Source organism: Nicrophorus vespilloides, unplaced genomic scaffold (genome assembly GCF_001412225.1).
Source record: "Nicrophorus vespilloides isolate i.1.1-1 unplaced genomic scaffold, Nicve_v1.0, whole genome shotgun sequence".
NCBI lineage: Eukaryota > Metazoa > Arthropoda > Insecta > Coleoptera > Silphidae > Nicrophorus > Nicrophorus vespilloides.
In genome coordinates, this window is record NW_017096185.1 from 1 (window position 1) to 11,742 (window position 11,742).

General features: G+C 36.1%; 1 pseudogene; it reads right to left on the reverse strand.

The window, feature by feature from the left end:
- Nucleotides 1-10,398: 10,398 nt before the first annotated feature.
- LOC108569939 lies at nucleotides 10,399-10,688 on the reverse strand (annotated as a pseudogene).
- Between the last annotated feature and the right edge of the window lie 1,054 nt (nucleotides 10,689-11,742).

An 11,742-nucleotide genomic window follows, 5' to 3' on the forward strand; every position in this document is an offset into this window, starting at 1 on the left:
GAAAAGTAGTCAGAGAACCGCTCTGAGTTTGGTAAGATGAAATTAGGAAAATTTAAACCCCATTTTTTACCCCATTTTGGGTAATTTTCCCCGACCGCTGGTCTAGTATAAACATACTTCATTCAATCTCACAACTAAAAATACTTGATTTTAACTGAAAACTTTTTGGTTGATCGAGCTTTGATTATTTCCCTGTGCAGACTGTACGTTCGTCCGCTTTGATTCTTGCCCTTTATGGAGAGAGGCCTGATGCCGTAACCAAATAATACGGTGCATAAACATTGTGACAAGCAAATTGCTTCATCAATCGGTAATTGCATGTTAGAGCAGCGTAGCCATAGAACCTCACAATACCATCGACAGTGCGATTACTTGTTGTTGCTGCAGAAATCCTGCCCTCATGAATAGTTAATTTATTTATTATGGTTAATAATCGCCAAAACCAAAGATTAGTTACGTAAACTCTGTTATTACAGGCGGACGATTGATACGTGGTGCGGCAATTTACTTATCCAAATATAATAAAGCCAAAGTCAGATTCGTTGAAAGGTACGAGAAAGTGAGTGGAAGTGCAACCTTCTTGTCGAATATATATATATATATTATAAATTGCAGCGTTCGAGGACCATAATTAGGCGCCGAGATTAGAAAGTTACATAATAACAACAACGACATCACCCAACAGGTGCAAAAAAGAAAAGAAACGGCGGGACAGAACAAAAGATACGCCGCCACCGCCGCCTTTCAGGATGATTTGCAACACGGCAGGGCCATATGTTGTTCGCGCAGCATCAGTGGGGATCGCGTTGGGCCAGGTCAGTACCTTTTCGAACTTGCTCAGGTGGCGGAAAGGCATCTTCTTCCTCGCCCACTCGCTTATTTCAATTCGCCGCAGTCCAACAAAACATAACAGATAGAACTTTGCCAAATAAGTTTTTATTATTTTCAAATCTATAATTGTCTACAATACTAAATGTCCAGCTAATTGATAATAAATTTCTTGAAAAGATTTTCTTGTTCATAGAATTACAACATCGATTAATACATTTCAATGCGCAACCAATAATTAAATAGATTTTCTCCTCAATTTTCATAATAAAAGCAATCAATTCATTGAAATAGTGAACATGCAACATTTAAATAAGAAGTCAAACAGTTTTAAAAATGATTGCTTTTATCAATATCGTCTTTAAATCATACATAATTATATAATAGACTTTTTAGTTCTTGATTAAAAATAAATTATTGCATGGATCAATTTTCTTTTGAAAGTAAATTTCTTGAAAAGATTTTCTTGTTCATAGAATTACAACATCGATTAATACATTTCAATGCGCAACCAATAATTTTCTCCTCAATTTTCATAATAAAAGCAATCAATTCATTGAAATAGTGAAAATAATATGCAACATTTAAATAAGAAAAGTATTGAATTGTTGATTGCTTTTATCAATATTGTCTTTAAATAATACATAATTATATAATAGACTTTTTGGTTCTTGATTAAAAATAAATTATTGCATGGATCAATTTTCTTTTGAAAGTAAATTTCTTGAAAAGATTTTCTTGTTCATAGAATTACAACATCGATTAATACATTTCAATGCGCAACCAATAATTTTCTCCTCAATTTTCATAATAAAAGCAATCAATTCATTGAAATAGTGAAAATAATATGCAACATTTAAATAAGAAAAGTATTGAATTGTTGATTGCTTTTATCAATATTGTCTTTAAATAATACATAATTATATAATAGACTTTTTGGTTCTTGATTAAAAATAAATTATTGCATGGATCAATTTTCTTTTGAAATCGTTTCAATCGATTTTCTCTTCTAATTTCATAGCCTTCGATCGATTTGGGTCAGCGCTTCCCAAACTTGTTCAAGCGACGGATCAGCGTTCCCAAGGTACTACAAAAACAATATCGATCAACAAATTTATAATTCAACCAATCATTGTTATAACAATACAACATTATAAATAATCGATGATAATTAATAAATATAGATGTTGATTTAGTTTTGGTAAAGAATAAAAAATAAATATGTGTGTGTAGATTTGGTCAATATACACACCCCGCACGGTCATGTTTTCTAAAGGCTATAACTAATTAACGTGAGCTAAGTGTTTTTTGGATGTACTGGTTAGGTGTCGTTAATTGGGACACATTTATTGACGGAAGGGTGAAGTAAACAGACTTATAAAGGTCGGATAGCTTCGATAGGTCAATGTGAATTAAAAATACGCGCGCGGAATTGAATAATTGTGGTGGGATGATTGAGGAAGTCGCGAAGAGCACGTGTTCATGTTGTTGTTGTTGTTGATGATGATGACGATGGTTGGAGGTGGAGGGTTTGAGAACAACGCGGTTCTGAAATGGGGTCCGAAGGTTCGCGTGGAGACCTCTAGGGGTGGTCCGCGAGAGTTGGGAGGCGCGGCGTCGACGCGCACCGGGCGCGTTTTTCAAAAAGAAAATGCTTTTGGATGTGCTTTGGGGGACTCTACGGCGACGCTCTGCCATGGAGTAAATAGTTTTGCTGTTGGTGGTGTAAAAATACGCGGCTATTTCGGGTAATTTAACCGCGCGAAATGATTTCGCCGTTACATGGCTAATGATGTCAGGCAGCTGCGCTCTTCGTGTTTTAGATTTTCCTCGGCCCGCGGCAGGAAGCGGTTCATTAGCGCCGAGTTTAAATTACATAACGACACGGACGACGATGATGATGGTGGTGGAAAAAAGGGGAGGATCATGCGGTGGTTCCTACCTGGACTAGTTTGCCAACTGAGGCCTCCGATAAACATTTTCCTGAAACAGAAGAAACAGATTTATTTGGTTGTTCAATGCAGTAGTATAAAGTATGTGTGCGACGGGGATGGTTTTGTTTGCGCTTTGTAGGATGAGCCATGCCTTGCATGCATGTGCAGTAGGGGGGTGGGGCTGCGAACCACGAGGGTCGTCGAGTCATGTGTAGAGAAGCCGGCCTCCTCCTCCTCCTCACGTCAATGGTTTTTAATGAAATTTGCCGCGGGGGAGAGGCATGCGCCCAGCACCGGCCGGTTTCCTGACATTGACATCCTCTGAGGATGTGAGAGGAGCGAGAGAGAGGTGTCGTCCAGGTACAATACAAATGGATAAAGAGCGACTTCGAGAGGGTGCAAGGGGGACCGCCTTGATGGCATGGTTTCCTAATCCTCCTCCTCCTACTACTACTATCATCATCCTACGACGACTTCGTCGAGAGGGGTGTGCGGTGCGAGTGTGACAACCTACCCTGGATCGTTGGGGACCTCCGCTGGGGATCCACTAGCTACTATCTCTTGGTTTTGTGGCTCCATAACAAACAGTTTAATCGATTCTTCAACTACGACTAAAACTAAAGGTAAATAGTGACCGGGATAGGTTGGCGGGCTCCCGGCAGATGCTCGCTCAGCTACACTATCAACACGATACTGACAGGCCGAGGCAGGGAGGCGTAGGGACGGAGGCTCGGACCGCTTCGGCGATGGTCGGCTACTCCTGCGGCTGCGTCGACCTGCTGCTGATGGATGAGACAAACAATGGCTGTGATTGGATGCAATCCGTGCACCGCCAGTGCGGCGGTGACGCAACGACACACTGCGCTCCGCTCCGTCGCTCTACAAATCTCCACAACTACTCCAGGTGATGATACCTCCAGGATTCCGTCCTTATCAGACCACCTCCAGCCCTCAAAAACAACAACTGCAACTTTCGCCATCCTCCATCCTTCTTCACCACCTCCCATCCATAGCTCTATGCATATGGGGTACTGTGTCAATCGCACTCCTCCTGCCCACCCACGGTCAATCAACTCTGTTCACCTGCAAAATACAATCACTATTTACCTTCACAATATACAACACCTGATCATGCAAATCATTTATAAACTACAGAATCTAAACCACTTACCATACATGGACCATAATATCTTTTACTTTCTGTTCAACACTTACCATTACATTCATTACTTCTAAAGTCCAACTTTACAAACATTCTCTGAAAATAAACTAAATTAATTCAAAACTATAACATCTGCTATACTTACAATTAACAATATTTTTTTCATTCTTCCAACTTACCACAACATCTCTTTGTATTACCATTTACCACTTTTATTAATGCATTTTTATTGACTATGAACATTGTAATATTCTATGTACATATATAATTAACAATAGACTTTCTTTTTCAATTATTGGACAAAATCTTTATAAAACACATTTATCTTCAAAATTACATACACTATTCCAATAACCAACACTTTTTGAACACTATTTACCAAGACAAGAAAAAACTAAATTAATTCAAAACTATAACATCTACTATACTTACAATTAACAATATTTTTTCATTCTTTCAACTTACCATAGCATCTCTTTGTGTTACCATTTACCACTTTTATTAATGCAGTACCAAATTTCAAAACTATACTTACCATATATGCATTTTTATTAACTATGAACATTGTAATATTCTATGTACAGTAGACTTTCTTTTTCAATTATTGGACAAAATCTTTACAAAATTTATCTTCAAAATTACTTACAATATTCCAATAACCAACACTTTTTGAACACTATTTACCAAGACAAAACTTACTTCACTTCACCAACTCAGGTCTTCGCATGTCCAAACTGCGATTAATTAATTGTTTAAAAACTATAGAACTTACAATACATGATACAACTTATACAAGATAGGAGATAATCAAAATATGCACTGATCAGAATAGATATTTCACTTAGATCAAAGCTCAAGAAATCATGAAAGTTAGTCGTTGTGTGAATCTTGTCTTGTTTTTTTCTTAATACTTTTTAGGCAATCTGACTGAAAAATCCTCATGCGCCAAAGATGAATATGGAACTGCCTATCCTGATCTAACTTATATTTTTGTTACCATATATGCATTTCTATTAACATTAATTATAATATTTAATAAAAACATATACAATTAACAGTTTAAACTATAAATTAAAACAGACTTATAACAAGGTACAACTTCGTTACAAAATCTATTTTCTTTATACAAATAGTGTTAATAATCTTTTAGTAAGATCAATTAAATCATAATTAACAGATAAATTGCATCTTAGAAATAATACAAATTGTATATATTTATATAATCCGGTCCTTTGATTGCCTTTTTGGAAAGAACGTTTGCTCCTAAGCTATATCTACATCTATTCCCATAGCAAACTCTCTCGAGACTATTATTTCCTGGAAACGCTTTCCATCCACTAATTACAAAAGAAGGACCACTTCCACGTGTAAAACGTAACGTAAATGCACAAAACGTTTTCAATTATTTCATTTAAAGAAAAAAAAAACAATAATTTTTACTGAACATAAAATTAAGAAAGTTTTTCATTAAAATAATCATCAATTGTATATTGAATTATTTATGTTATATAATACTGTTAATGTTTGAAACATGAAACGCGATGAAGCATTTGAATGTAAATAATTGGAAATCTCAGAAACTGAAACTATTTGGCTGACCTTGGTGGCTTTATCGAGATCGTGGAATTTCCTACAAATATTAAACTATCTTGTGCATATAAAGGGAAGAGCGTCACCGAATACAGGGCGATAAGAGATTAGAAGTAACCTCCGTGTTATCGTGCGGCCACAATGTGAAGAGCTTACAGCAGCGGTTCTCAACCCTACAATCTCACCTTTTGTGAGAGTATCCGTTTTCACCCTTAATTTTCTTCTTTGTACCACACAATCTTTATTAACAACACTTCGCAGCAATCTAATAATACATATGGAAATGATAAACAATAGGATGATTAAAAGAAATATTTCTATTAATTTACATTTTAATAAATTACGTATGGAAATTAGAAAGATAAACTAAGGCATAACTCAAATACCTTGTTGTAATAGAAAGAAAAAAGAGATGTAGTAAACGTGTTATAAGTGTTTTCTACAAAACGGTCACACATATTACGTTTGCCGCTTCTTTATGGCTCTAAAACTTGCTGCCAGGCAATTCGTTTGTGCGACACCTCTCTTCAGCTCTTTGTAATCACTGAGAGCATCAGGGAACCCAGATCTCGCTTTTGATACTTTCCCTGGATTTACGGCCGCGTTTCATACCTTCCCATTCCTTCATAACAATAATAATAACTTCTATAATTGACGGCGACGGTTTGTAATGCTGTTTGTTTCGTTGATGATTCTTGAAAATTCGTACACGCCAACTCGAGCATGAACTGCTGCTTCCTTCTTCAGTTTCCGTTCTTGTTATGGAAAGGCAATGGTCCGCGGCAATATTTCACTGTCATCTGTGGAAAGAACCGCACCTGATATCGATATTCAATTAGGGCTGAAAACGGTGCAGAGAAATTCGGGAAATCCCACGGTTTTCTTTCATCAATCCGCCGCAGCCTTGAGAATAATTAACATTGTTTCAGTGGCACAATGCCTGGTGCAATATGGAATTATGCAATCCATTCATGATTTGAATATCCTGTTGTGTCTGAGCGTAATTAGTTGCGGATTAATAAACATCTTGCATCTAATGAAAAAAAAAATTCTTAATCATATGTAACCACTCCATTATATACATATTTCTATATTAATTATATAATTGAAAAGCTCCAAATTATTGGAATTCACGTAATTACAATCATTAAAAGAGGGAGAGAATAAAGAAACAACGGTTTCCAAATTAATATTTAAGCAGATTATTGAATTAATGTTGTACCCAAAAATGAATATCGTCTGTATTATTTTATACAGCGTGCAGCAATTATATTCATTATTGAAAGCGGATTACACCATATGCTGCTTGTATAAAATTCAGTGTTTTACATGCAGGAAATATGTTTTAATTCACCCTAATTTCTACAATTATCGAACCCACTTTGTTACGACCAAACCGAAAATTTATGAAAAAAAAAAACCCTTTCAAGCTTGTAACAATATCAAAGTTTAGCACTGTTGGTGCCAGTATTTTTATCTTAATATTAATTATGGTTTTTCCAATTAGTTTTTGCAATATTTCAAATTTCCTATAAACTTTTCTGTCTAATGAAATAATGAACAAATTATAAGAAATAACAAGAAAGAAAATGTATTAATAACTGAAGTTTCATTACATAACAGCGAAGAAGATACATGTGATTAATTAGTTTCTCGTTTTAGTGCTTCCCTTTTCAATGTTAAAATAGCAAAGAAGTAAAAGAAATACGGCAGTAAACGTCGACGAAGTAAAAGTAATAACGTACGGCATGCATAATGCAAAACTTGGTCAATATCCGGTGCATTTTATAGTTCCGGGGCATTCCTCCTCCGCGCAGCCAATAAAACGATTCTCTTCTTACCTTTTTGTTGGCTCTTTTACACTCTTCTCTTACGTAAAAAAACGAAATTCGCGAAATGGAGCAAACCGAAATTTGAAATTTTTTAAACATTCCTTGACGAGTTGCTGCTGATGTAATCCCAATTTAAGTGGTTCAGTTACGTAATTGGAAGCTTATTTAAAAAAAATCAATACAAAGAAAAAATGAAGTATTTGTAGATAAAATTGAATGGAGTTATTGCAGATATAAAAATAATGATTACATTATTATAATAATATGCTTATTACATAAGTCGCTTGCATGAAGCAAGCAGTTAAGAATAATTGAATTCGTTCGGTATATGAGCGTGTGTAGAGTGAAATATGAATAAAACGAGCGGGCGAACGATTAATAATTAATTAATTGGAACGCGAGCAAACATCCATATTAATTAAATGAAATTTAAACGCGAGCCCACATGAAAAGCGTTTCGGCTTATTTATTATTAATTAACCGGAGCGACATTCGAATTTTATCTCGCCCCTATGAAATACAATTGAAATCTGATTAATCTACGTTTTAGAAAAAAAAAATAATTGAAAACTTAACTCTGCTTTAACGACTTTACGAGCAGGTTTCCGTTTTACGAATTACAATTGTTTGTTTTATAAGTAAAAGCAATAACGATTGTTCTCGTTCCGGGATAATTACATAATCCGACGTTTTGAATCGAACCTGTGTGTGCAGCTTTTGCAGATGCATAAAGTATTAAGTTTAGGGAAATGTATAGTGTGCAAGTGCAAGTTTAATGGGGAATATCGAAGCTGATGCAATCAATAATTCATTGAAACGTTCATAATCTTTGCATAAGTAAAACGTATAAATTCATTGTAAGGTGAAGATTAAGACAATGGAATTATTGTAGATTTAACGAAGATAATTAATGAAACTTAAGAATACTAATGTTGTAGGGATTGTAGGAAATATGATGTGTACTATGTTTTAGTTAGTGCGTACTGAATTATAGAAGAATTTTAATGGATGAGCGTTAAAAATAGAATACCGAAAATACATTTTTTGGTGGAATTTTCGTAGAAGCATGAAAATGAAAGCGTCTCTTCGTGGGTATATCATGATTATGATGATGATAGTCGACGAAGTGAGGAGTGGTATTTGATAAATCGGTTCCGAGAATGAAATTAGTATGTTTTAACGCGGTTGCTGTGAAATAGACAGACACATACTTATGGGCAAACAACGGGAACGGAGAGATAGAGCTCTCTCCTCATCCTCATCCACCTCGTTGCGTTGAGATACGAGCGACGGGGATGGAGAAATGTTAATGTTGGATGTCGCGCAATGCAATGTACGATGATATTATTGTTTCCATGCGGCCCCATATCTAACAACCCCTATCTTGTAATCGCTTAAGTACTTGAACTTGTTACTGTCAGTTGCATCCACTATCGGCCCATTAGATCGACCATACCCAAGCTTCAGTTGCGTATATATGTGTGTGTTTATATGGGGATGTTGTTAATTTAAAATTGAATTCCGCTCAGCCGGAGGGAATTATTTCAATTACAATTACGTACCCTGATTTCGTAACAAGCGGGTTTAACAGCTACAGAAAAGTGTAAGCAACACCCGCGACACTTGTTTTCATTAATGTAATAACGTGATATGTAAGTTCAGATGATAAACCGAATGCAATTACATGGGGAAAATTGGTTGCATTGTTCAGAACAAACATAATATCATTATGCAATTTCTACAATTAATCTACAGTAATCTTTGTTGTTAGTCGATTGAAATATCATTGGAAAATCCTGAAAAACATTGTATTATAGAATAAGGAAAAGATTAATTAATATTTCAGAAATTGTTAGTTGAAGATTTAGTTCTTTTTTAAGCTATAAACATATTTTCCTAATTTCCACGCGAAGATTGAGGCAATGGGATTGGTGGAGGTCTCTTGACCCTTCTGGTATTGCCTGTAATGTCTGGTGACGGTGCCGTGAGCGGCTTCGGCTTCAACAGTCTTTCCATCAGGAGAGATGAAGACGGATGTCATCAGTGCAAGGGAACCGTAGCCCTGAGCAACGGAATGGGACTGCACATCACCATCGATAAAGCGATGCTAGTACCAGATGTTCTTGGCTTCAAACTTGGACTTGTACTCTCTGTCGTAGATATCCTGGAAAATTGGTTGCATTGTTCAAAGCAAACATAATATCATTATGCAATTTTAACATTAATATATAGTAATCTTTGTTGTTAATCGAATAAAATATCATTGGACTGTCGTGTCCCGGGGATGGAATTTGGACACAGTGGATCTTCTTATATTTCTGCAGTTGTGGAGTCTGAAGAGGGTTTTAGTAAAAGGCTAGACAAAAGTCAATGAACACAAATAATATATTTTAACACTATAAATATAAGTAAACTCGTAGCTTAGGTTGCTCTTCTAAAACTTACTCTTAGACTTTCTTCCAGACTCTCCTCCAGACTGACTTTGTATTACATAAACATCCTATTTTATAGTAGGGAATTAACATAGTGGGAGTACAATATTTGGAAGGGAAAGATAGTACCTAGCTTTCCCTAATTCGTAAGTCATTAGGCAGATGTACATATTAAAGGTCATTATAGATTGGACCTTCGAGTTTGTTCAAAACATGATGATTAAGAATAGTCGTTACCAATGATTAGTTATGGGATTTTCCTAAGTGGTATTTGTTCTAAGTCTTAATAACTTACATAAATAAACATGTATAAAATAATAAGGGCAATCCTGAAAAACGTTCTGTTTTTTCTATAATAGAACGTTTTTCAGGAAACGATTAATTAATATTTCAGAAATTGTTAGTTGAAGATTTAGTTGTTCTTTTTTAAGCTATAAACATCTTTGTTTGTATTTCATTATGGAAACGATTGTTGCGGATAGTAAACTCTCCCTCATACCATGCAACTACCCCCGTTTTATTCAGTGATGTAGGAGAAACCCACGTTCCTTGTGTAGTCTATGTGCGGCATAAAGTGGAGTCAAAAATAATTGAAATTCACATCCGCAGGAAATCCGCATTTCACGATGAAACAATCCTCTGGTTCACGTGAAGATGGAGGCAATGGGATTGGTGGAGGTCTCTTGACTCTTCTGGTATTGCCTGTACTGTCTGGTGACGGTGCCGTGAGCAGCTTCAGCTTCAACAGTCTTTCCATCAGGAGAGATGAAGACGGATGTCATCAGTCCAAGGGAACCGTAGCCCTGAGCAACGGAATGGGACTGCACATCACCATCGTAGTTCTTGCAAGCCCAAACGAATCCACCTTCTGATTTCATGCCGTATGCGACCATATCATCGATAAAGCGATGCTAGTACCAGATGTTCTTGGCTTCAAACTTGGACTCTCTGTCGTAGATATCCTAAAAAATTGGTTGCATTGTTCAAAGCAAACATAATATCATTATGCAATTTCTACAATTAATCTACAGTAATCTTTGTTGTTATACCAATAAAATATCATTGGAAAATCCTGAAAAACATTCTATTAATATTTCACAAATTGATAGTTGAAGATTTGGTTCTTCTTTTTTAAGCTATAAACATATTTGTTTGTATTTCATTATGGGAACGATTGTTGCGGATAGTAAACTCCCCCTCATACCATGCAACCATCCCCGTTTTATTCAGTGATGTAGGAGAAACCCACGTTCCTTGTGTAGTCTATGTGCGGCATAAAGTGGAGTCAAAAATAATTGAAATTCACATCCGCAGGAAATCCGCATTTCACGATGAAACAATCCTCTGGTTCACGTGAAGATGGGGGCAATGGGATTGGTGGAGGTCTCTTGACCCTTCTGGTATTGCCTGTAATGTCTGGTGACGGTGCCGTGAGCTGCTTCAGCTTCAACGGTCTTTCCATCAGGGGAGATGAGGACGGATGTCATCAGTCCAAGGGAACCGTAGCCCTGAGCAACGGAATCGGACTGCACATCACCATCGATAAAGCGATGCTAGTACCAGATGTTCTTGGCTTCAAACTTGGACTTGTACTCTCTGTCGTAGATATCCTGGAAAATTGGTTGCATTGTTCAAAGCAAACATAATATCATTATGCAATTTTAACATTAATATATAGTAATCTTTGTTGTTAATCGAATAAAATATCATTGGACTGTCGTGTCCCGGGGATGGAATTTGGACACAGTGGATCTTCTTATATTTCTGCAGTTGTGGAGTCTGAAAGTTTATGTGGAGTCTGAAGAGGGTTTTAGTAAAAGGCTAGACAAAAGTCAATGAACACAAATAATATATTTTAACACTATAAATATAAGTAAACTCGTAGCTTAGGTTGCTCTTCTAAAACTTACTCTTAGACTTTCTTCCAGACTCTCCTCCAGACTGACTTTGTATTACATAAACAT